General features: G+C 37.6%; 1 long non-coding RNA gene across 1 annotated transcript; it reads right to left on the reverse strand.

Annotated features, from left to right (window-relative positions):
* Window positions 1-532: 532 nt before the first annotated feature.
* Window positions 533-24,051, reverse strand: LOC132328074 (uncharacterized). Its single transcript, XR_009486676.1, has 4 exons — window positions 23,979-24,051; window positions 6,850-6,975; window positions 2,742-2,825; window positions 533-616 (listed from the first exon to the last, which is right to left on the reverse strand). It is a non-coding gene; the product is annotated as an uncharacterized LOC132328074 (long non-coding RNA).
* Between the last annotated feature and the right edge of the window lie 520 nt (window positions 24,052-24,571).

Consider the following 24,571-nt stretch of genomic DNA (forward strand, 5'->3'; position numbering starts at 1 on the left):
AAAAGCCCTGTTTTTTTCCCACAGGAATGTAAAAGAACATTTTAAATACAAAACAGGAGCAAATTAGAAGGCTTCCTCCCCCTCCATTGATCAAACATAGATTTAGACTTTGTATGTCATAGACATGAAATAAGCAAAAATCCATGCAGTTTATATGCCAAATGACTTTATATTCAGAAAATTAAGCATTTGCCTTGACCGGTCATTCACTTCAAGTGTCAAGAAAAGGAAGGAATTGCCCTGGTGTTTAACATAATTGATTCAAAAACAATTCTCCAAATCATAGGAAAATCAGCCTGCATTCTAGGCCATGAAGGCAGCATAATCTTCCAGGTGGCAGCCTACTCTTAGAGCTTCAAGTCTTCAGGGACTGAAGAGTATCAGGTGTCATCATCAGCCCACTGCCTCCACTAGCAAAAGTTAACAGAATCCATTGGCTCAGGTTTAATTTACTGCACCTATTCCTTGTCTGGTGCAAAAAACTGTGCTTTTCAATGCCATTTCAAAGCTCATTGTTTTTTGAATACTTACACTTTGGGTGACTTCAGTAATATTCTTCCAACACATGTATCTTAATTCTTGTTTTGAAGAGAACAAAAGTCAGGGATCTGCCTTTCTTCAGAAATTAAAAAAAAAAAAAAAGAAAAAAAGAAAGCAGCAGCTCTTATTAATTCCAGACAGAATAAAAACAACCCTTTTGCCTAGACGTCTCAAAATGATGCTATGCCTTAAAGTTCCTTCTCCAGATCATCTTTCATATTCCACTTTTTCTATACTTGTTGCTAAATCCTTGATCCAGGCCCACATCATCTCATCTAGGGATTCACTTTATCCAGCTGTGGCCTGCTAAAAATTTATCTGATCTAAACTAAGTGTATTTGCTGTCTATATATAGTTAGGGTGTATAAACTGATATGTTCAGAGACAGATTTATCCCAGCCCAGAACAGAGGTCTCAGATGGCAAAGACACACACACAGAGCCTGGATGTGAAGGTCTGGACTCAAGCCCAACCCAAAGGTTGTGCCTGGCTTCTGGGGCTGAGTAAACAGATTAGCATTATTCATACTGATTAGAAAGAAGGCAAAAGGGATTAACAGGGAAAAGATTAAATTTTCATTTATCCATATCATATTTGAGGTAATATCTGGAAATAGGTAGAGAGAGACAGTAACTAAAGTCAGTAAAGTGAAGCACATTTTAAAATATCTGCTTGGAGTGTGACCTTCACACTATTTAAGTCTAGCACTATTTTGCAAATTCAGTGTTTATTTTAATATAAAAATCATATGGAGACATTATAATAAGTATGGTCACTATGCAAAGGACAACTACTACAACACAGCTCTCTCCTCCCATTCATTTCTATTGATGTCCAATGCCCTTTTTAACACTTTAGAAAACAAATTCATGTGGCTTTCAGGAAAACAATGTTTTGGTTTTCTGCTAAGCAACAATATTCATGGTTTTTCTTAATGGTTTTCTTTTTATTTAATCATTGTCACTGGCATGTCTCCTGCATCCTACCACTGAAACTGCATCATTAAGCTGGAAAAGGTCAACCACAAAGTAAAATTTTAAACTGAGTTAAGCACTGTACAGTTATATTATTCTATAAAAGAATATAAGAGACATTCAGCACACTGAAGACCCATCTAACCTTTCTTTTATCTTTCCTCTTTACAAAACTCTCCCAGACTGGTGTGCCCCAGAGGATCTCTGTTACAGTTTCTGTGTTTATTGCACCTCTAATCCATTGTATCTCCTTCAGTGGGCCTTGTTAAGCCTTAAAACCTTGAAATGACACAATATTTCGAAAATAAGACATTTATTTTCCCTCCATCCAGGAGGAGATTGAGCCAGGGGGTCTTTGAGATGATCTATGCAAGACTGATTTCATGGAGGAATTTTTATCCATGTTCTCCCGGGGACAACATCAGGACTAGTAAGTGCAGAGTCATCTGCAAGTATGTTAATCATCTACACAGAACAGTAAAAGCTTCTGAGACAGCAATTCATGAAGCAATGAAGATCCTCTGTGCAGATCTAGTTTATCCAGCAGCCAATCATCTTCTACATGAGGAGCCCAGAAAGAAGTGTCGGAGAGCCTTTTTTAATTCAGGCCTTTCCACCCGTCTCTCTGTTTAATACTGAGCCTTGTTCTATACTACAATATACAATATTGCATCCACAACTGTTGGTACAGACAGCTGTAAGACCGTGATCTGCTGGACTCCTTTAATCCAATCAGATCAGCATGAGTTATTTCTCAGAGAAAAAATACTATACAGCCTTGGCACCTGAGGTTAATCACCCTGAAAACCTCCCCGGGACCGTGAACTTTCCCCAGCAACCTTCGTACCAGTAGAAAATGTTCCTTTACCACCTTTGTTACGCAGGAAGATAGTTCCTGGAAATCTCAGAAATATTTGCTAAGCTTTACAGAATTAGTGTGATGCTCTTCAAAAGTCCTGCTTTCAAATAAATGAAAAGCAATTTTTTTTTTGCTTCATTCTTCAGTATATAAAGCTCCATGAACTGCAAGACAAAGCCTAATTCTAGAATAGCTTAATTACTAAAAGAATTTTAGTAAAATTACTTTATCAATATACTAAATTACAGTAGTATTGCTAATTTATTATAGTATACACTGAAGCTTTTTTCCCAGAAAATATGAATTTGGAATGCTGTGTAGGGTGCTAATTCATGATTGTTCATAGACTCTGTATTGAATATACTTACCTCTGTCTGAATTTATCCCCAGAAAAGCAAATGGGAATGCTAAGGACTTTAAGTTTATTCACTCTGTTATGCAGAGCATCTCCCCTGAAATCGAGAGAGTTTTATGTAAACACTGAGTTACTTATTTATTTCTTAAACTCATAATATATATATATTTTTTTTTCAAGTGGAAGGCATAGTATAAATGACTTTTGGCCATTCTCCATAAGGCTAACACCCTTTCACTTCTCAGCTTCTTGAAGTGAGGGAAAATCCAGACTTCTGTTTATGTGACAGTGATAATTATTGCTTAATTATCCAATTTATCAAACAATAACTGCAGACAGCCTCAATAGAGGCAAATTCTAACCCATCCCCAAATCATATACTCAGCCTAATGCCCATCATTGCAAATCCTATAAGATTATATCCTATCAATTTTTGCATGAAATTGGAACCAATCCAATGGTATTCTCTTCTCAAAATAAGTAGGCAGAGATGCTTCCAAGTCATTCCCCCCCCCCCACACTTACATTTTCTTTTAATTCTTCCATCAGTTAGTTAAAACCAAACTGAAAATAGTTTTGTTCTAAATCAGGTACCAAAATCAGAGTTCCCAAGCTAAATCTGCCTCCTGTCCCTACTGCCCCTTTACCCATGTACTGAACTATTGATATTTGGTTCACCAAGCAGCAGCTCCTTTCCCCCTCTCTGATCCCATCACCTCAGACTTGTTACCTGAAGGCCACTATTTCCTCCATGTGAGGAAAGGCCCCATCTTTTCTCCCACATTCCCACCTCTTCTGACGCCACTCAAAATTGTTTTGATGGCAACTTTGATAAAAATTAGTTCATGCAAATCATTCAGCTCTTTGTATCTGGCATAGCCAAAAAGAAAAAAGGAATGATAAAAGGAAGGATACTAGATGAATCCTTTAAAAAGACTTAAAATTATCATAGCTCCAAAGCAAACACTAATTGTCTTTAATCAGCTTCCAAGAAGCGTTATAGAACACTTCTAGCCATTAAGCCTAGATACAGGAACCACCATCCTAACAGAGCCTTATACCATGTGAAATGGGACTTCTCCATAAAATATTTAATAAACCCTACAAAAGAAGAATAGCTGATTATGGACTGCCTCTGAAAATCTGTGAAAGAAGGATTTAGTCATTAGATTTCATTGTTTTGTTACTCCCAAAACAGATTGCCCAAACAACATAGCTGATTTTTTTATTCATTTGCAAAAATAATTGTTTCCATGACCATTGAGATGAACAGGTTTCAGTTCTCATGGAAACTCCTGAAAGGTCTATGTGGATAAAGAATCACAGTAATTATAAGTATCTATATAGCATTTAAATATTGCCTGCGTTACTAATACCTTCATCCTTCATGAATTATTATATGTAAAAATCTCTCCTATATAAGCTAAATACTGAAAAAAATCTTGCTCTAGATAGACACACTCTCTAATGCAACTTCTGCTTACTTTATTCATCCCAAAGAAAGAAATGTAATAAAATTTCAGCATTCTACATAATGGCACTTGCATAAATCAGGCTGGATTTTACCCTAAAGTTGAAACGAAGTAAGTCCCAGAAGAAAAAAAAAAAAAAAATAGAACATATCCATCAATCAATAATGAAAAATCTCCTTAGTTTTCAAAGTCTACCTTAAAAGCTATGGATATTATTTGGTTTCTCCTTATAAAGCTAGATATTTCTCTTAAACTCAATGAGAACTGTGAATTTCCCAAAAATACTTATATAATATACCAGAAAAGGCTGAGGAAAAAGTAAAATCCCTGTGAGCAGAAATTTAATAGATTGCAGTTGGTTGCTCCAAACTGTTTGTGGTCAAAAGCGTTTTAAAAGCATAGTGTTACTACATGATGATTAAGTCAGGTTTTCTTTCCTTTGTTGTTTTGTTTTGTTGGGTTTTCTTTCTTTTTGTTTTGTGGATTTTTTTGTTTTTGTTTTTGTTTTGTTTTACTTTGTTGGAGGAGTTTCAGGGGCAGGGGGGTGGGGAGGGGGTTTTAAAATCTCCGGTGTAAATTTTTGCCAGGAATTGTCACCTTTAGCAAGTCTTACATTAACCCAGATGCCAGATGTTCATTTCTCTAAACTGTTTTTCTGTGCCTGCCTTTCCTGAAACCCCATGGCAGCCATAAGCCCAGTTTCAGGGGTTCTGAGCACCCAAAGCTCCAGTTAAATCAGGGGTGGCTATGGATACTGGGTGGCCTTTAAAAACAAGTTATAAGGCGATGCTGCTGACATGGAGACAGAAGCCCTGGAAGCTCCTAGCTCAGAGAACACCCATTGACTCATCTGGTATTTCCATACATGAAAGATTGGAAAACTGCTTTCTATTCTCAAATCTTACAAGGTTCCTGGACTACATTCAGCCTTATTAAGAATTCTCTTAGTTTCCATCTTCCAAATACACTTACGCATTTTAAAGTAAATTAAAACTAACCTCTGTGGTTTTGTGCACTTATGTGTGTCCATACATAGACACACACATTCCTCTGTACTGTGCTGTATTTTGAGGGAGCAAACAAACTCCTTCTGCTACTTAGGGACCAGCCCAAAAGAATGGAAACAAGATGAAAAAAGAGTTCATCCTTCACCTGAAGATGCAGCAAGACAATGACCTTGGAACTATTCACCAGCACAATATCATTTTTATGAGGTTTTTGAACTTGGAAAATCTGGAAAAATGTCCCCTCTACCAAAACATTGCCCTGTTTTTGAAAAATTCACAGTCTTGTGAACTTTTGTTGTTTCTGCAAAACCATAACAGACGAAAAACTTAATGTCACTTACACCAATTAGAAAAATACTGTTTCAGCCTGGGATTTCAAGAGCCCTGTGCACAGTTCTGCTAGCCACCAAAAAGGAAGGAAGGAAGGTGGAAGAAATAGGCCATGTGGTTCACCATGATGATCTTCAAATGTATTTAAAATGCCTCCCAAAAAACAAAAAAATGACAAAACCAACCAACCAAACAAACAAACAAAAACAACCACCAAAAAAACCAAACCAAAACAGCTCAACTTCTTTGCATTGTCAGAAAAGAACACGAGATTTAAGGGGTAAGTGTGTGGATCTTTGAACAGATGAGAAAAAATGGGGTTCAAAATGATGACAAAAAAAACTAACACTTCATCTGCCAAATGCCAAATATTCCAGCAATATTCTTCAGCTCTGTGACCTGAGAAGTCATTAGGAGGCAGGACTTCACATCAACAACTGCACAAGGACTTATTTTGTTATGTGGTGTAACGCTACTCAGACAACCAAGGACTATGGCTTTAATATGAAGATATTAAATAGTACTTATTGGTGAGATAGGCAGATTTTGGTCAATGTGAATGCAGTCTAGAGCATAAAAATATTTGACCATACAATAATTATCGAATCAACCAAGGAAAATCAAATTAAAAGACAAAAAAATAATTTCTGGTGAAAAAAACATACCTTTTTTTTTCAGTAAACACAGCTCTTTCATATGAGTAAAACAGAAAGCAGAAAGGTACAAGGAGATTTTTGTTCATCTGTTCACCTTCAACATTCAGGAGGACAAATAGTCTACAAGTTGGATGTGGTCTTGACATAAGAGATATCACTCTAATTGAAGTGGAACACTGAATTTTTATTGGAGAACAAGAGCGATGAGCTCCGAATGGTTACTTTCTGTTTAAAATATTTGGAAGACAGGCTCACAGTATGACCTGCTTCCAGTTTCCAGTGGTATTAGGGATGAAGCCAGTATAAATCCAGTTGTCACAAAAGAAAAAGTTATAGTATATATTAAACCACAAAAAAATACTTTCAAATAACATTAAGGGTATGACTTAAGCACACAAAAGCCAGGAAATTCAGAGTTAGGGCTGCAACTCTGTCCTCAACTCACCCCATTTTGTTTAGGTATTGTAGCAGATATGAAGAGAGCTACCTGAGGCATGATGATATTGGTTTACAAGGGATGGCCAAAAATTTTGTATTTATCTCTGCTGGGTAGGGTTTGCTTGTTACATTAGAGCTGACAAGGCCTTCTCATGGAGGGAAAGACTGTATGACAAATAAACCTCTTCATTAACTGTTAATAATATACATCCCTTTACCTGATTAACTTTGTGATCAGACTGGTGATTTCTTTTGGAGATGTCTGCTGGGACTCACAGGACTGGTGGACTAACCTGTGTCACATCTCTGGGCTGAGTGATCACAGTGACTGGTATCAGAATATGCTGAAGAAAGAAATAAAAACAGCAGTGAAGCAAAGTGGATTGATAATTAGCAATGAATCTCTAGTGGGAAATATGTGACCATCTGATGAAAGTGACAAGATTCAACAAGAAGGACTCTTAAGAAAAAAACAACTGGGTAAGATGAGCTCAAGAAGCAGCTTGAAGTAGAAAATTAGCTACAAAAGTGAGTTGAAGGAGGCTTTTGTCTGATACCCAAGAAAAATATGACTTGTATCAGTTTGACTTGAAAGTGTAAGGAAAGAGACACAGAGAAACACATTCATGTGTTTTATTTAGCTATAACTATGTCTTATGCTTGTTGAAAGTGAAGAGTGACTGCTTTCTGGAGCACCTAAAGATTTTGTATGTTTGCTATCACAAGCTTAAAAATATTCAGTGCTTTTACCAACTGGATTTTGGCCAACCTTTAAATCATTCTAGTAAATGCTATGAGTAATTCCTGCATCCCTGCAAATATGCATACTTCATTAGTTTGTCTTCAAGATGCATTATATTCTGAGGGGCAGTTACATGGAAAATGTACCTTTATGCTGACTTAAAGGGCATCTACTCAAGGTTTTCCTAAGAATTGTTAACTCAAGTGACTTGTAATTTCTCCACACTCTTAATAATGCAACCAAAAAAGAATGTACACCAGCCTTCAGAGTCATGTTCTACACTGTTTTTAAGGCAATGGATAACAACTGGTTTGGGTCCAGTAGATACCCTGGCACTGCAAATCCCCTCAATCCCTCCACTGCATTACAGGAGCATCAGGGACCTCATCACAGCAGAATCAGGTGGTGTCTGCTCCCCAAAATTCACTCAGGTGAGCTTTGCTTTCCAAAAATTCCCTCATACTTTCCAAAAATCCACACCTTGAGTAACTTTAAGGTTTTCCAAGTATTTCAAAGAGCTGGAATGGAATCTAGAATTTGCAAAAATCTAGAATTTGCAACGATTTTCAAAACTTGCTAAGTTTTAATTCCATGTCTCTTCATGTGAAAAATCCAGCAACCTGTGATTCCATGCCTTTTTTACAACAGTCATACCAAATAGCTCCATACTTCTTGGGTTGTATTTTGTATTTCAATTTCAAGAAATGGCAAAAAGATTTAATAAATTAAATACACTTCTTAAAATCTCTCAATGTCAATCTGAAACTCTGGTGTTTACTACCATCTCAAAGCCCATGCCTACAGTTTGATTTCCTCACTCCTTGAACAAACCAGATTCTTATAAACATGGTGCCATCTATTCATTAAAATAGCATAAATGAACTGACAACTTTACTTTAGCTGGTGTTCTCTCACCCATGTTCAGAGTGAAAATGATGGAAGTACAAAGTTGATATAATTCTCCCATTCACATTTAGAGAGCAAGTATGAAACCTACTCTTCCTATAAATCCAGACTAATTCAGCTTTCAGAGCTAGACTGAAAAGTAGCTGAAGAATGGGATGACTTTTTTTTTTTAATTTAAGCCTACAGGTTTGCATCAGATCAAAAACAAAGAAACGCTGAAATAGGCAGACTTTACACAGTTCCACTCCAAAGAAAAGTTTACTCCATATTTGCTGGAAATCCAGCCTGTTTTGCCAAAAAGATCTGTAGTCCTCATTAAAATCTATGAATTGGAATCCATTTACCAGAAGTTTTGTAATATTAAACACACACCACAAGAGATATACTTTTTAACAGCAATCTGCATTACTGTCATATGGGCAATCAAGTTTCCATATACCAGCTGAAACTCTATGACATTTTATGTTTGTCTTGTCAGCTAGCCTCCTTCACATGCAAGGCAATATAACCTTTCTCCTACTTTTTCCTTGAGACTTAAGCTGGGTTTTATTAATTTATGACTGAATGTCTGAGAGGACACACCAAGTCAGCTACCAAGACTTAAAAAAAGCTTCTGTAATTCAACCTGTGCCTGAACATTCCTGTTGGATGACCTTATATTTGCTTTGAGCTGAGGACATCCTCCATGCTGTAACTGTTGCTCTGCTGGTGCACGATGCCTTGTTGAACTAATGTGACTTTGTTGTGAGCCCTCAGCCCCACCATGCTGAGCCCAGCTCGTACAAGACAGTGTTTTCATGAAATCCATGAAAAGCTATTTTCCTGTTTCCCATGACCTGAGTTCAATTCCTTACAGAGAGATTTTCATATGCAGTAAACTTAATTTAAATTCGATGTAGCACCTTCTGAACACAAAAATATTTGAAATTTTAACTTTAATCAGTAACTCACAGGAAGAAAATGAACAGGAGTTATCTTACAACAGCATATTCTGAAACATTAAAAAGAAAATTCATTTAACTCAGGACAATGTTCTCACCTGCCACCTAAAACTGCTGAATTCAGAGCTCCTTACAAGCCCTAAGTACAACCAATGTTCCTTGAAAGGGCTGCAAATATTTTGAACAAGCCATGACCCAGTTTTCAGCACAGCTGAGCCAAACTATTTTTTCTGTTTAAATAAAAAAAACAAAAATGCACATTTTTGCATAGTTTCAGCACAAAATTCAGGGGGCAGAAAGGGAAGAACTGTGGGCTGAGATGAGTTTCACTTTACAGTTTTGGAACAACCAAAATTCAGAGCTAAATGGGCATGGTGAGTGCATAGAACCACAGGAACCAAAACCAAAGAAAAGGTTGGGATGGAATGTTATTACAGCTTTTAGATCTATCATGGTAGCTAGGTACTATCTGGCCCCTATGGCAATAGAATTTGAATAATGCATTTTGTAGTGATTTTTACACGTGATTCTCACCAGTGAGGCCACTACTAGAATAGTAGGTATAATTCTTGATGTCCAGACTTAAAACAAAGATGTTAAAAATTTGTGCAGGGCTCAGGAAAGCAAACTAAGAATGAATCATAGCATGGAAAATTAGTCATAGAATGACAGAACAGAACAGCTCAGTCTAGTCAATTTGTCCAAGGATAACTAGATGACCTGATAATGACTTATTAGTGATTAAATAAGAATAGTTTTGGTAGTAGTTGGGTGCACTGGCTTGTTTGGTTGTTTTTTTTTTTTTTAATTAAAGAAGATAAATATCAAGAACGAACAACTGGAAATGAAGCTTGAAAAACTGAGAACAAAAATAAGGTGCATGTTTTGGATTATCAAGATAAAAACAACTCACGAGTGTTATGGTGAAGTCATTCACCACTTTAAGTCATTGAATGAAAAACAAATGTCTTAAACTGTTTTTCCTAAATCCATCAAAAGGAGCTTAACACTAAAGTTATTAAGACAAGATTTAGAATAAGATTGTGATAACCTTTGTCACAAGACACGAAAAACAGAATGGAAATATTCCCATAAATGCCAATACATGAGACCAACAGATGACAATTCAAGCTGAAATTTTCTATTTTTCTGAAATTTATAATTTTGGGGCTTTTTTCCATTCTGATCAAAAGTCCATCAAAGGTAATGCTACTTTCCCTTCTGACTTGAAAATGCATAGTGTAAAATAAATTAGAGGAGTTCTGAAAGACTTGCCTTTCCTGCCACAAAAGCTGTCAACTGTCAAGAAGCTGGCTGGTTTTCTACTTTAAATTATTTTTCATAACAAATTCTTTAAACAATAAAAATGTTAATAATAGTTCTCATATAATAATAGTAAGAGGTGCTTTTGCTTTGAGAACCAAGCAACCATGCATGAAGCCAAACTAGAAGCCTTAAAAAATAGTCTCTTATGCCCTATTTCTTGCAGCATTATTTCTTTCTTCCAGAAATATTACAGAACATATTGCTAACTGACTGTCATAAACAGAAGAGGAGGGAGAGCCCCCTGTTTTATCCATCTGTGAATTGCAACCATCCTTGAATGCAACACAACAGTTTCCCAGTGGCTTGCTTATCTGAAATTACAGTGAATTTGAGGCAGTTAGCTGGATTTGCAAAAGCAATCATCTTGCAAGAACATGTAAGTAATTTCCAAATTGATATTGTTTTATTGAAAAACAGTCCAGAATTTTACTCTTGCTCTCCCACGATGCAACAGGGTAACTCAAAACCAAAGCCTCAGCTAATACAGAAGTAACCTGCTCCACCAGCAGCTGAAAATATTAAATCAAAGTGAAGCTAGAACATAAAAACTGTTTTAAAAGAGGGTTTTTAGCGACACATTTTTAGACTCAGCTCCTCAGGATTAAGATGTTTTCCCTGTGTATCTTGCAATGAGACTAACTAAGCTACCAGAGGTTAACATGGGACAATGATTCAAGTTATGCAGTCAATTGAACAAAAGTTCCTCTCAAATTAGTGGGAGTTTTGTTCAGTTGAGGGACTCAGAATTTGGCCCAGCAATTAAGTTATTCATTTTTAGCCCTGAGCATTCCTCTTCCTCAGTGGAGTGTGCCAAGAAAACTGAAAAACTGAACAGCACAGAAGTGGTATTAAACTTTAACAATGCTTAGCACTGACACAGGGGGGAATATCAGAGCTATTTAGAAACAATGGCATGATCTCCAACTAGAGCCAGAGAATTCACAGGATATGAAATGCACATATGTGCTTTTCATTGAGTCACCCCTTGTTCTCATATGCTGAAGCTCTTCCCATGCCTCATGCTCCCATGCATAGAACTTAACCTAACCACTTAAATTTCTCAAAGCTACTGTTAGTGACCTGCCAAAGGCTGTAAATGCCCAGCTGGAAAGTGAGCTGTTTATTTCTTGCATATTACTCAGTTGAAGTTAGCACATATCTAGTGCTTATATTTAAAGCATAATTTAATTGAACTGTATGATAACTTTACTTGCTTTGGCCTCAATTCAACAAATACCTAATATCTGTCTAATTTTCATTGTGTAGCTACACCTCTGATTCAGTTAGTCCACAGTACATAACACCAAACAAAGCATGGCAATACCACTGCACACAGTGGCATTGATCAGATTTAGTTTAAAAACAAACAAAAATACTTACAAAAGTTTTAGAAAGTTATTTATATTTTGCAAGGATTATTTAATCCCAAAGTTTGGGGCTTTTAGAAATATTTTTGATTTTTTAAAATAATTTCAAGGTGTTTGCGTGCAGCCGTACAAAAGCATACTTGACTGACTTACATGTACTCACCTGCTTGGTTTTTCCTCCACTTGAAGTTAGTTATACTAACTTCATTTTTGCAGGCATATCTGGTTTTGGGGTTTTTTTACATAGGCCTGTATAACCTTGAAATTCAGGGAAATATGCTAACCTTGAAGAGGAACAGTGTAAATTCCCAACTGAGATCTCTCTTTCACAGAAACTGTAGCATGGATGATGATCCTTTAGGGATTCTCTTAATGGTGACTCTCACTTTCAACTGCTTTGAATCCATACTTATATTCTTAAAAGAGAAAAATAGGGAAATGACAACATCCATAACATTGCACTTTTCTGATATCCACAAGTCATGGATGAAGCTGATACACCCTGCTGCATGGCACAGACTACTATGGTTTAGAAAAACAACTGACTTGGTCATTGATTGCTCTTACTGGTTGTTCTTGCCTTCAGCTCCATTTATTCCTAGCTGTGTCATGAATTTCCCAACCAATTTTGGTCTCTCTGGCCCAGTGTCCCAGAATCACTGACTTTTTTGGTTGAACAGGGTCTTGAAGATGATCTAGTTCCATGCCCCTGTCATTGGAGGGGACACCTTCCACTAGATCGTCCCAACCTCTTCTTGAACACTTCCAGGGATGGGACATCCACAGCTCTTCTGGGCAATTGTTCCAGCATCCCAATGCACTTACAGGGAAGAATTTGTTCTTTAATTACCCTCAACCTGGACACTACAGCTCCAAGTAAGCCAGAAGGTCTGAACTGAAGGGTACAGCAGTGTTGCACTAGTAAGACTCAGATGATGGGCACAAATGTTAGCAGGGATATTCCCATAGGATAAGGAAACCTTATCTTTTTGTTCTAGCATGGATACTCCCATAAGGAAACCTTACCTTTTTGTTCTCCTTGCCTAACCAGTCCTTGGGTTTACCAGGTTAGATGGGTAGGCTTTTTCATTGGCTTAATTTCATATAACAATGTATAAATTATCATGTGACTATTCATCTGTAGAGAATTAATTGTTTTGTTTACTCAACACAGCAAGGTGAGCTTTTCTAGAGTGTGATTAATGCTAATGACAGGTTACTTGGAGAGACCCCCACCCAATAGTCCCAATAACATTTCATTGATGATTAAAGAGAGTCTAGGTGGCCAGGTCAGTTTCCAGATTTTACATTACAGACATTTAAAATAAAATTAATTCCATCCTCCACAGCAAAATTAAATGTGCAAATCAGGTAGTCCATAACACAATAAAGGAAATACAGGCATACAACAAAATCCCTAATAATTTTTAAGTAGCAGATAAATATCTCAAGTAGCATGTTCAAAAGTTGTTGACATTTACTAACCATTTCTTATTCACTAATCTCTATACTGACAGGCTGCTGACTGAATTTAAAGATTATGTATCATCAATGGAAAGGTGAGAAGGACATAACTGCTAGCACTAATTAAAGATCATTCCAGCTGCTGCCTGTATGACAGTCCCTGTCCCTGCCATAGGTAAGCAACCTTACTCCCGCTTCTGTGCTACATCTTCATGGATACAGTGGAAACAGTGGAATTGGGAAATTAGTGGGATTAGGAAACTAATTCAGCTGAAAAGTTAGTAGTTGTCATCTGGATTAGTTCTTTCAAAGTCAAGAAGCAGGAATATGCCACCACTGTCTGGGGATAGGTGAGGTCACCACTTTTGGCAGAAGCATCTACTTAGATCATCTTCAAGTGATTGTGAAAGCACAACCTTAGCTGCATGCAGAGTTAATTCTCATTATCTTCTGCATTGCCACAGCGTGTAACCACTCGTTCTCAGATTCCTGCTAAAATGCAATGCAAAGCTCAACACTGAGTGTCATTTTTTAGTGTCTGAGATGTCATCTGACAACGGGGGAAGGACCAAAAGAGCACTGAAGAGGCAAAAGACTTGGTGTTCAAGAGTAAACAGAATCAGACCAGTGGAAAACTTCATTTTTAAGTGGGAAAAGTTAAGTGAAGAAAACCTGCTTCCAGAACATCTCAGAAAATCCTGAAAACTTGGTTCAAAACAGAAAGAAAGCAGACATCCAACATAAAGACCCCCTTTTGACAAATTTGCTATTCCTGTTACAAAACACAGAGATGCAGATGTAAAATATTTGCAATTTTTCTTCCAAGTTTCTTAGAAATTTTCTCAGAAAATCCTGTCTGAGGTGGATACATATAAATGAAAAGTTTCTTTACATAGTTAAACTTTAGCTACTGAAAAGAAGACCTTATAATGAGATACATCTGAAATCTGTAATAGTAGGCAGTTTCTCCAGTACCAATAATAATACTTTCATTGTAGAAACCCATGTGTGAAAACTCTGGTATGGAAGTGAAAACCAAGCAGTGCAGCAAATACTGACTTTTTCAGTGTTCTTTCTGTAGGTGCTACATAAGCATCTATAGAATATATATACATAGTGCTATACAGTAATAATAAAAATATTAAGCACCGCCCATGTACCACTCATCCTTGAAAATATGTGTGGGGTGCAGAATAACCAGTATTCACAAACAGCCCTGCAAGTTAAGGACATGGAATTTTCATGGTGCAGTTCCTTATGAACAAAAAATCAACCCCTCAGAAATAACTTCTAACTTTAGCTCTCATGTCCAAAAAATAAATATTTATTATTAATAATACATATCACAGTACTTTTCAGAGTGTCCAGTAAGGCACTGTGTGGGCTATTGAAAACATAGCCCTCATCTTCAAGAGCTTACAGGATTAAGTCTGACCTATTTATCATAAAGATGCTGATCCATATGTTCATAGGGATTTTCTGGAAGTAGTGGTGTAATTGCATGTTTCTCAAGAATTCATATCACTTCAGGATCTTGTAGGTACCAAACTGGTAAAAGGAAATTTACCACACACACCCCTCTAAGCCTGATGAGGGCCCAAGAGCTAATCAAAAACACTACAGGCCTTTTAGCAACAAATCTGAATTAATTAAATCATCCCTGCTGTTTTTTGTTAATGTTTGGACAATCTAGCTTTTCTGCAGAATGCTCTCGCTGTCTGAGTGGAGGACAGGGAGCCAGAAACTCCTTGAGTTTTAATCCTGGCTCTGACACTGATTCTCTCTGCGGCTTTGGGCAAGGATTCATTGTTCTATAGTAAAATGCTTGTATTGGCAAGATGATGAACTACTACTGTAGATGATCTAATAAAATTTTTCCATCTTTAATTTCTATGATTCTGTAATGCTAACAACATAAGTTTCAGCTCCTCATCTGAACAGAAGAGATAAATACTTACCCGGTTTGCCTACATGCCAAGAGGAATCAAAGTTACAGGATACAAAATTCCACGGAACTGAAGCTACAATCCTTGATTAACGTCTTGTTTAGTACCTTGATAAAAAATAACACCTATAAGGACTGTGTAAAACAAGGCCAGACTGAATATCCTTCTTTCCACTCTACTAATCATTGTCTAAGTTGGAGTTTATTGGAAAATTCTGTTTCTAGCTAACTGTGTACCCCTATTTTTTGTTTAAGTGTTGCTTCTGAAATGATTCAGAAGAGCGAAGCAACCACTACTAAGTGGTGAGCTTTTTGTTTTCTGGGAAAGGTAAGGAAAGAGGGTAAGCACAAGAGGGCAAATTTCCAAGAGTGATGCTTATGCCAATGCACACAATGACACGGCCATTGTGGGAATGCCTGCATTTCCCAGCTGCTACCACCAGCTCAGCTGCACTGGTGAGCAGTTGCTGACTTAAGATGAAGATGTTTATGGGAGGCTCTAACTTGACCTAGGGAATTGACTGAAGAATGATATATCCAAGATAATCCTCCAAAAGTACAATTATAAAAGTATGCTTCTGAAAAATGTTATTTAGAATTTCTAGGCTTAGAAAGACAGATGACATAGAATTACAGGATCATAGAACTATAGAAAGGTTTGGGTTGGAAGGCAAACCAACTACATAGATGGTCTAGTTCCAAACCCCTTGCCATAGGCAGGGACACCTTCCACTAGACCAGGTTGGTCACAGCTCCATCCAGCCTGGCCTTGAACCCTGCCAGGGATGGGACAGTAAATGAATTACCTTGCACCTGTATTCACTGTGCAAAGAACACCAACCTCAGTAACCCTTGTAGTCTACAGCTATGGACCCATCCTGCTATATCAATGTGTGTGCAAAAAACTCAAAGGTGGGGCTGCTGCTGACAATACATAATAAGTCTTGCTCCTCAGCTGTAAAATACTGATACCTCAGATGGAAAGAGACAGCAGAGAAGGGTAATCAGAATATGTTTCAGTGAAGGCCAGTTACAAGCAGACCTACCTAAGGACTTTCTCATTTTCCTAAGACAGTGAAATCTGGCTTGCTCATACCAGACAGTGCACAGAGACAGCTTACAGAACTGGTTGCTAGTGAGTTATATCAACATTTGGCAGGGATTTCCCTCTCATTGTTTTAGCAGGATATATTGTTGTTTCCACAATCTGTATTGACTTATTTCTTTTGATAAAGGACAACAGCTTGGCTCTGATTCCATTGCTACACATCATAGCAAAGTAGATAAGGAAGAGGGATCCTTGCTTGAACTGTGGGCAGCAAGTAGTTGGACTTGCTTTATTCCACAGAGAGTAAAGAGGAGACAGCAATAAAGGGAATGTGGAGATGCACAGGGATAGATTGTTGTCATTCAAGGAGGATATGGTGGTCTGAAAGATGAATGTTGCCACACAGCAATCTATCAGACTGGCAGGGGTAAATGGGGAGATGAAGATGATTACTGTCTCTCTCCAAGTTACATTGCATTTTGTGCTTCTTTACAATATGCCAACAGCCAGAGAGCTACCCATTGCAATCTAGTGTCTATCTTGATATGAAAATACCAGCAATTGCACTTATAGTTCTACCAAATTAGTTTTCAGTCCACAAGACATGCCTTTGCCATACTATTTTATTAGATTAATGATTTCTGTCAATAGACATTTGCTGCCTCAAATTATTCTGTCACAACAAGACATTATTATGAAAAATATGTACAATTACTGTTATTTACAGAAAATATTCGTGGAGTTGTTAGGTTAAGCAATCAGGACAACTACAGAGGAATGGTGGTTAAGCAATTATCACATTTTCTTAGAAATGAGTGCATAAACCTCAAGACATACCACAGTTAAAAGCTATTTCAGCCACTGGAAAACAACTAAAAGACATCTAGAAACCTCTGGAAAAGGATACCCTTACCCCAGAAAAAAAATTATTTCATGCAAGTCACAAGAAAGTTATTATCCAAGCTAGGTCGCTGACAAGAGATGTTATTAATGATCCCATTGAAATTATTAATGCATTTAACAATCACTTTGCAAACTATAATATTATATCCTGGGAGAATACTGAATCATGCTGGTTACTTGGATGAAGATCAAATAAGCTTAGGATGAAAAGATCAGACTCTGAGAAAGTTTAGAGTCACTTTGTGATTAATAAAAATTAAATGCCAGAACTACTTGATTTGCATTTAAATCTACAAAGATGTTGACTGGACACATGATTTGGAATTACACAATGAAGCACACCTCTGCACACACAAGATATTAACATGGATATAATACAAGGATGGGTCTACTGCTATTTGTATGCAAATATGCTAGAGGAGTGTTGTGCACCAGTGATGCATAAGTGAAACTTCTCTCCAATTCACAAAATGAACCCACTGCAACACTTCAGTAATTGTAAAACGTCTCTTGATGATTTTTTAGTGGACTTGGGAATCCAGAGAGGTCCCAGCCCACTGGAAGTTGACCAACATTGTCCCAGTTTTCAAGAGGGGCAAGAAGGTGGACCTTGGAGACTACAGGCCTGTCAGTCTCACTTCAAGAGATTTTAAAACCCAAAGAAATAAGCTTTCAAGTTTGCCATATCTATGAAAGCAACAGTGGGAACAGAGTAGTGTTCAAAGAGAGAGCCTGGTGCAAGAAAAGGGCTATTCAGCAGTTAGTGAAACATACAGTTAAATGTACTGTTGAAGACAGGTACTACTTATCTACTTATTAATCAAATGAGTGCTGAATTAAAAAGGCAAAACCCTCTGAAATTCACATAGAAAAGATCTAAGGTCCAACCTCAGTGCCTCAGGTATTTCCCTTCTTCATGCCTTACTTTCTATTCTTTATCCATTCTTAAATTGCAATGAATAACCAGAGATAATTATCACATCTCTGTAATGACAGAGAACCTGCACATGCTAGGATAGCAGCATAATTTGATATTTATGAAATGCTTCTTTATTTATGAAGCATCTGTCTTGAAATTTAATTACCACCACCACAGTGTTTCATTACAATTCTAACACAGATTAATAATGAACAAGATTCCTACCCAGGCTATTAAAATTTGAAAAACGAATACACTTTGATGGATTCAAAGCACCACCTCATGCAGCTACTGTATGAAAGTCTTAGGACTTTGGTTTATTTTTCTGTTTCTTATGTCAGTCAGAGAGGTTAAACTAGGAAAGCAAAAGGCTGGAAAAGAAACAAAATGAAAGAGGGACAAGGGAATGGGTGTGTGAAAAGTTAGGGAGGTTTAGAGCAAAGGATTCAGATTACAGTGCATAAAGGGGCCAGAGAAATACTTTTTAAAAAAATTATGAAGTTTATAATATTGGACACAGAATAAAAAAAAAAATTAAAAGTCTACAGAAACAACATAAGAATAGATAGATGACAGATGTGGGTGGATAAAGAGAGAAAAAATAGGAAAGGCCAGATCTTGTTTGCATGGAAGTCCATAGCAAAGCACTTGTTGACTTCAGTGGTAACTGGAGAGGCCCATAGTGAATGAAAATTCATTCCCACGGGGGTGGCAAAGGGGGGAGAACTGGCATTAATAGAAGAATGAGCACACATTAAAAGCTGAGAGCAGTAACTGAGGCCCAAGGAGACAGTCAGAAGAGCTCCCATTCATGAGGCTGTTGGGAAGCCAGGAGTCCTTAGCACACCATGGGAGTGAGGGCTTGACTGAGACTCAGACTCAAAAGCTCTCCCAACTTCAGCCACCAAAGATTCAAGAACCAGGATCATCACATCACTGTTTCGGATTTTGGAAAGGTCTCTCAGTGCCAGGTCATGTCACCTCTGCTTCACAGTAATTGGATGTAGAGACAGCTGGGAGGGTTTGTCCTGTCAGCTGTGATTGACTGCAGTGAATGGACTGAGACAGCTTTGGGCCATTGTGTGCAGCACAGGACCTGGTGTCCATGGTGAGGGCAGCTCAGGGTTTTTGAACTGAGAACTCAGCTTCCATTCACCAAAAAGTTATCTGCTTCATCTATCCATGCACTTTTACTGTGCATCTTGCAATACATGATGTTCTCCTTAAAGTCCTACTTTTTCATCTTTTCCCCCTCTTAGTTACAGGAAAGAAAAAAAAATTCCTAAGCATTTCAAAAGCTCACAGAAATACAGGCAGATAAAATGAAACAAAGCATCATTCTTGGGGTGTGTTTCTATTTTTAGGCTATGACTTTCTTAATCCTTGCCTTAGGGCCAGTTAACCTACTACCCCCAAGTCTCATAATTTGTTCATGAGCTAGCAAAGATTTGTTCACTCACCAGCAAAGTATGTGTATCCATTCCCCCCTAGTGGAAGATAAAAGCCTTCTGCCACTACAGATTACTTTGTCAGCTCGAGTGCTAAACAGCTGTGTTCAAGAACCCAGACCCACTGATGACACACGTGAGGATCCACCATATATGGCAGGATTGAATGTCCTGTGGGTTTTTGGTCTGATTTTTGTTCCTGTGTTACTGCATTGCTGTAACATTGCTTTAGGAAGCTGTGATGTGCCTCCCTCATGCATACACAGGTACAACCAAAGACAGACAATGTGGCTCCTCCAAGTGAAGCCAGGCCTGATTTAGTGGGTGGTGCTCAAGGCTGTCTGTTGAATGGGGAAAGCTACCTGAGTTTTGCCATAGAACCTAACATTGAGATTGAAACATGCAGGAAGCAGAAGGATCTCCTCAAGGCTAAAGTAGCTAAAGTTTCCCTTGGGTAAATTGATTCTGCCTCAGCTCCTAGGTGCAGCTCATAGGTGCTGCTGGAAAAGTCAAAGAATTTGAAATTTTCTGAAGTGGACAACATGGTTGCTCTCTGTTTGTTGTTCAGTATGAAACCACACAGCAAGTGTACTGAGCTCTTACTCCTATAACTGAGATCAATGAGACAAAAGAGGCCTCAGGATGAGCTCCACTCTTCGCTTACACTGTTCTTGTAATGCCAACTAAACTGTCAGCCGGGCCACTTCATGTCTTTTCACTGTTTTATCTGCAGTCTGTCATAGTTCTGTGATAAAAATTGTCCATACTGGACAGGACTGTCACTAAGATGAAATCATTCTGAGCTCCTATAACACCTTTCTGTTTCAACTCAGTCTTGGAAACACCTCATCTCCATAAGAGTCTCAATCACCTCACAGTGTAACCAGAGTCTAAAATTCTACTTCTGATTATTCACTGAGAAGTATGTCACTATAAACAGGGCCTATTCAATCCAACATGCTCTCCATTGCCTAATTTGGCTCTTGAAACTCCCATTTTTATCTATTAAAAAGCTTACTCCCACTGATTTCTGTTAAAACCTAGCTGACCAAGAAGGTGGTGCCTCCTGTTAGGCAACAGTCTAGTCAATATGTCATTCCTTGGGGACGTAGGAGGTACAGTCTCAATTTTCCCTTTCTTCTGAAGTGAGTCATACTCAAAACTTCCTCACAATAGACATTAGGGAATGCAAGGAAGGGAGGGTAAAAACACTGGTTCCTTTTGAATCTCTGCCACAACATGAAAGGATGGTGTTCATAAACTTTCTGGGCAAGCTTTAGGCTCCAGAAAACAGCAGGACTGAATCAGAAAGCCCCACACTCCATTGTAGGTTTTTCATCTTTTTTTTAAAGAAAAGCAGCAAAACAGATATTCCCTGTTTTGAGAAGCAGCTGCTCACTCGTTTCCTCCTTCATTCTCAACTGCATGACCTAGCCATTAAATTAAGAAATATTTGGTTCACCTTTTCTTCTTTCTTGCCTTATTGAGTAGAACTTACTTTAGTGCACAGTGGAATGGCTGTTGAGCACACTTTTTATTCCTCTATTAGAGTGACATTGAAAATAATGAAACCTGGATTTCTAAAATGTCAAGTGAATGCTTAACCAGTAAACTGTTGCACAATCAACATTGTTGTAAGAGTAACCTCAAATCCTTTGCTGCCTCCTCCTCCTCTAGTCAAATTCTGAAATAATAATGTTCCCTGCTCTTTATTGAAAGCAAGAACTTAGATACTTCACCAAGGATGAGGGATAGACTTCAGTCCAAAGTGCGATCTCATACTCTTGAGTAAGATTTTTAAAATTTTACCATGAAGGATTTTAGGTGCATTCTTTCTTTTCAGTAACCCTCTATGTGTCACCCCTGGACTGCAGTCGACTCAACCTGAGAGTCAATGCACACAGCCCTCTGAAATTGCACCCTCCCTTTACATCACATGTGGAGGTTGGGCATGTAACTCCAGGGTTCTGAAATCCTGTCTACTGTCACAAGTTCTCTTTGAATTGATCCACTGGCACCAAAGCACGAGCCCAGTAGAAATATTTCTGTAAAATTTCTATTTTCAGGACAGGGTTTGGATGGCACGTAATAAATAATTTATACAGTCATATATTGAAAAATGAGACTGTGAAGAACTGCCAAATAAAGACCAATCTCCAATGAGCACCATTTGTCATAGTCATTAATGAGGCTGGAGTTCTGTAGAAGAAGCAGGCTGCCTAATTGAAAGTGCTATGCAATATAAACTGGTATTATGTCACATCTATATACAGAGAGCAAATTTCTGTTGGAAAAGCATCTTCACTGTTTGCAAGTCCTATTTTGCTCACATCCTTTAGTAAGGTTTTTTTAAGATGTCAGTTGAGACAAAGAAAAGAAATTGTTGAAAGTTGATATAAGGTTAACATGCAGACATAGAACATCTCCATATGTCTACTGAGTAAGAAACAGACAACATTGTACTGCCTGCAGGTGTTTAAAAGCTGTCTTGGATTTCTTTTTTCTTTTTCTTCCAATGATTTAAAAAATATATATGGGATGAACCATTCATTATAATTATTATATTGCAATAGGATGTTGCACTACAATGATAATTTTACCCACTTTACAGAGCTTTCATGAAGCTTAATGAATTTATTTTCCTGGTCTTGCTTTATGCTCTTTCGAGACTGATTTTTGTAAAATGTACACAATTAAGATATTAAACAGGTCTCAAAATTTTCCAATAAAAATATTTTGAGAAGTACACAGTAACACTGCATACACTGTGATTTTAGCTTAAACCTCAGTACAATACTCTTACTGCAATTTCTTATGCATTTTGCCCCAGCCCTGCCACTCCCCAGGCTATCATTTTCAAATTGAGTGTCAATGATTCCCAGTGGTCTTTATTAATTCTTTTTTTTTTTTTTTTTGAAAGACCAAAGATTAAAGCTGAATCCATGAGCTATTATCAGATGGGAAATATTAATTTACTAAAGCATCTGAACATTTGGAGTAAATTTGAAAACAGAACCATCTGTTATATAAACTAATCCAATAGACTCCACACTTTGTATAGCCAGCTGCTGTCAAGTAACAGATTATGAAACCAAGTAATAAATCTTAAATCAAAAAATGTTTCTCCATTTGAAAGGTTTGAAATTTTTTTTTCTTTCTTCTTTTAATGTAAACTTGATGCAAGTTGGCAGAATTCTCTGAGCTGTTGGGGCTCTAGCACTCACTCAGATCCCCGTGGGAGGCTGTGGATGCAGTCTCACAGAGGTCAGCTGCAAGGCAAGTCCTGTGATACCAGCTTCTTTTGTGCCTCTTTTGTGTGACAAAAGCTGCTCAGCCTGGTTTTGAGATGGGAACCCCAAAGTGTCAAAATTCAAAACAAGGATGGCATCCACCTTTTCCAGACTAGTCAAAATAAGGAAAACAATATTTCCTGCAGCCAAGATTTAAATGAATAGTTCAGAACACTATTGATCCTGGGTTTCGATCCCTGTTAAAGACCCTTTGTAACAGTCAGCATTCAGAGGGACTCCAGACAGTTTCCCTCTTTCTGATATGATGATTATGGGTCCATGTAGCAGCAACTGGCAGATGATTCACACCAGATGCCAGGAACCACTCTGCTCATGGCAGCTGGTTCAACACATGGAACCCGACAATTCCTGTATCTAACATCACTAAGCCTGTCCTTTCCTCTCCTCAATGACATGGTAGAGAATCCTTACCCTTCTAGTTTTCAGGACTGGTTTGTCCACTCTACCCACACCCAAACTACCCAAAAGAACTTGTGTAACCCATCTGCCTTTTTAGACTAATTTATACATGTGTGTGTCAGTGTGACACTCAATGAGGGAAAACTTTATATATGCATGTATAATGTATATTTTTATATATAAATTGAACAGAATTAGACCATCAGGATCCCAAACCTGTGTTCCCCAAGTACAAGAAGTCTTTAATATTTGGTTCTTAATATCTTAATCCAAAATTAAACAAATGTTACATCACATTAGAAGACAAATAGTATTTTTGGTAGTTGCTGTGAAAATATTTTGCATTCCTCATTTTTGTCTTCAGAGTAGATCAGCTATAGATTTCCCAACAGGTACAAACACATTCTTATGTATTTAATTAATTATGAAACCTGTGACAAAATGTGCACATTAGTAGATGAAGCACAGCAAATTCATTGGGTTTTAGGTTGCTTTGGTTTAGCTCAGTTTGCAGCTCAGTGTGGTAAGCCAACAATTGGATTAAACAAGGAAGGAAACTTTTCAAAGCATGAGCTGATGTACAGTGAAAAGAAAGAAAAATACTGAAAGAAACTTTTAAACTCCTTACCTACTCTTCATCTTCATATGAAGAACAGTGCATTACTTTTCAAGGCCTTCTGCTGCCTTCAGGTATCCCACCTGAAAAGTGACATACTAATTGTCATGAGCAAAGGAAGCAGGCTCTTTTCCTAATGTGACAATGTGACATATCTGATTTTATAATAGGACAAATTCTCTGAAACTTCATACATTAAATGGAAGAACTATACTGCCAACAGAACTCCTCTCTCTTTCTTTTTTTTTCCATAACTTCTTTACTTCTCTGAAGTAAAGGGTGCTATCCATAATCAAAGACTGATTAATCTATTCCAGCATTCACATCCTTTAATCACCCAGACTACTTAATTCACTGCCCAGGATAGTTTTTGGAATACAGTGTACAACTGTTTTTCACTTAGAGGAGAACTTTCTGGTGCAAGAACATCACTGAAAATCTAACCATGCTAGTGATTAAGTGATTCAGGGTTATATCATCCAGCCATTTGTCAGCCCTCCGTATTTCACAATAAAGTACAAAATTCTGAGTTTCTAGCCTGCATGAATTAGGCACATTCTATGCAAACTTTTTCAAAAGTTTGCATATTCTTAAAAATTCTAAAT

The sequence above is a fragment of the Haemorhous mexicanus genome, chromosome 5 (genome assembly GCF_027477595.1).
Source record: "Haemorhous mexicanus isolate bHaeMex1 chromosome 5, bHaeMex1.pri, whole genome shotgun sequence".
NCBI lineage: Eukaryota > Metazoa > Chordata > Aves > Passeriformes > Fringillidae > Haemorhous > Haemorhous mexicanus.